Source organism: Elephantulus edwardii, unplaced genomic scaffold (assembly GCF_000299155.1).
Source record: "Elephantulus edwardii isolate Elephantulus edwardi_28Jun2011 unplaced genomic scaffold, EleEdw1.0 scaffold00170, whole genome shotgun sequence".
NCBI lineage: Eukaryota > Metazoa > Chordata > Mammalia > Macroscelidea > Macroscelididae > Elephantulus > Elephantulus edwardii.
The window spans coordinates 6,234,889-6,237,206 of NW_006399920.1; the positions used below are offsets into that span (position 1 = coordinate 6,234,889).

Sequence of the window (2,318 nt, forward strand, 5' to 3'; positions counted from 1 at the left end):
GAGCAAACATATCCCGGCCCTCACAGAGCTTACAGCCTAGCATTTCCCATTTCACTTGCTCGCTGACCGGGGCAAGTCTGTGCCTTTCTCTGCCTCAGCTTCCAAATGGGAGGAATATGCAAAATGAGCACAGACCACGCATGACATGCTTGCTGTTCTGTAGATGCCAAACAAGATCCTTACTCCTCACTCCAGCCTATCTCTTAGGCAAGGGATAGGGCCGGATATTGATTTTTAATAAGAGCACACTGGGGATAGGGTGTTGGAGCTAGATTGTCTGCTGTGTGATGGTGGTGGTAGAAGGGCTGTGCAGGGCTGATGATGGCTACACGAATTGTGGCTGCTGCTGCTGCTGTTTCTTGGTGGCTGCCTTGCTGGCTAGGTCGCTGCCCTTCTCTGTAGCTGCCAGTGCTGTCTCTCTAGCCTTTTCCTTGGCTTTCTTGTAAGTTTCAACAAGTGTCTTAGAAGGGCCTTCACCTTGTAGCTTGGCCAAGATGTATTCAAAACCCTTCATAGTTCTTGTCACGTTGCTTTTAAATCGAGCCAGACTAAATTTCTGGACAGCTCTGGAGACTCCAAGCAAGCTAGAGGAGACCCAGGCCTCTCTTATTTCGGTCCAACCATTGTTATCAGAGTTCACACAGTAAACAGAGCGCTCCTCCACCACCATCAGCCGGGCATGGTTCATGTTCCAGGGGAAGGCGGTCATGATCTGATTCTCTGGGTCCACAATAGAGTCTTCCAGGATGGACACCGAGTGAGTAACATTGGCAGGAAACAATCGCTTAACCCAGCGGGGCATCCTGCTGGCCTTGGTCAGGAGTCTCCAGGACAGGAGTTTCTGGTCAGGGGTAACCTCTCGGTGTACTATGTCTTCCGTCAAGACATGTTTGCTGTAGGAATGCAGGTACCGCTGCCAGAAGATAGCAAACACTTGGTCCCAGGAACTCTGGAGCACGTTCTGGCCCAGGGAGTATTTCACCATATTGTTTGAGCCGGGAAGGGCTCAACATCCGTGAAGCATCAGGAGGACACCTGGAGGCCAGGCCAGAGCTCGGGGCCTGCCCACCAGGCTTGCTCAATCACCACTGCACTGCACCCAGGCTTCTGCACCATGAGGAGTGGTCAGGGAGCGCTCCACTTCCCGATGTTACCATTATGTGTCATTGAGTCGCCTGCGATGTATAGCGACACTATGTAAGCTCAGAACCCTTCCCTGTCCTGAGCCAGTCTAACTCCAACACACTAACCCCCATCGTCCCAGTCACTGTATCAATCCGTGTATTAGGGGTCTCCCTCTCCTGCGCTGTCACCCTTCCCAGCATGATGTCCTTCTCCAAGGACCGATCTCTGTTGGCCACGTACCCAAAGTAAGTGAAGCCACCGAATATCTCAGACTGCCAAAAGAACAAGCAAGTCTGTCTCGGAGAAAGTACATCCAGGGCATCCTTAGAGGCAACGATGGTGAAACATCGTATCACGTACTTTGGGCATTTTGTCAGAAGGGATCAGTCCTTGAGAACAGATACCATGCTGGGAAAGGTGAAGAGTCAGAAAGAGAAGACCCTTATCAAGATGGATTGACACAGTGACAGTAGCACTGGATCCGGTATATCAGAGGGTGAGGGTGACACGGGTTAGGAGAAGGTTCAGATTTGTTGCTCATAGCTTCTCTACGAGTTGCAGACTCAACCACATCTAGCAACTACAAAGCCCCTGGTGGATTTTAATTGCCAGAGAGGTCTGATGTTTGGGTTAGCAGTGCAACTCCTTGTAATCTAGGACAGGTTTTTATTTAGAGTAAACCCAGTAGGAATTCAGTAAAACACTTCGTTTTCCTTCTTGTTCACTGAGATGATTATCATTAATGACCAAGGTCATATTGGTATTAGGTGCCGTTGAGACAATGCTATGGACAATGGATCTGACCCTTGCTCTATCCTGTGCCATCCTCAGCGTCTCTGACACATTTGAACCCATTGTTAAAGTCACCATATCCATCCATTTTCTTGAAGGTCGTCTTTTCTTTTGATGACCCTTCTAGATGTGATATCTTTTCCCAATGACTGGCCCCTCCTAACAATATAATCAAAGTATATGCAATATTGCTTCACAATTCTTGCCTCTAAGGAGCTCTCTAGTTGTACTTTCTTCGAGACAAATGAGGGAGTTTTTGGAGAGAGGTACACAGAAAAACCGGCGGGCCCTCGGGCCGCAGAAAGGAAAATATTATCTACACAGGAGTTCTACAGGACACGTCACCTTCCCTTGGAGACAGTACAACTAAACTTAAGAGACACTGGTCAAAAGAAAAAAAA

The 2,318-nt window shown here is 48.7% G+C and overlaps 1 pseudogene; it reads right to left on the minus strand.

Moving 5' to 3' along the window:
• Positions 1-325: 325 nt before the first annotated feature.
• Positions 326-985, minus strand: LOC102846170 (annotated as a pseudogene).
• Between the last annotated feature and the right edge of the window lie 1,333 nt (positions 986-2,318).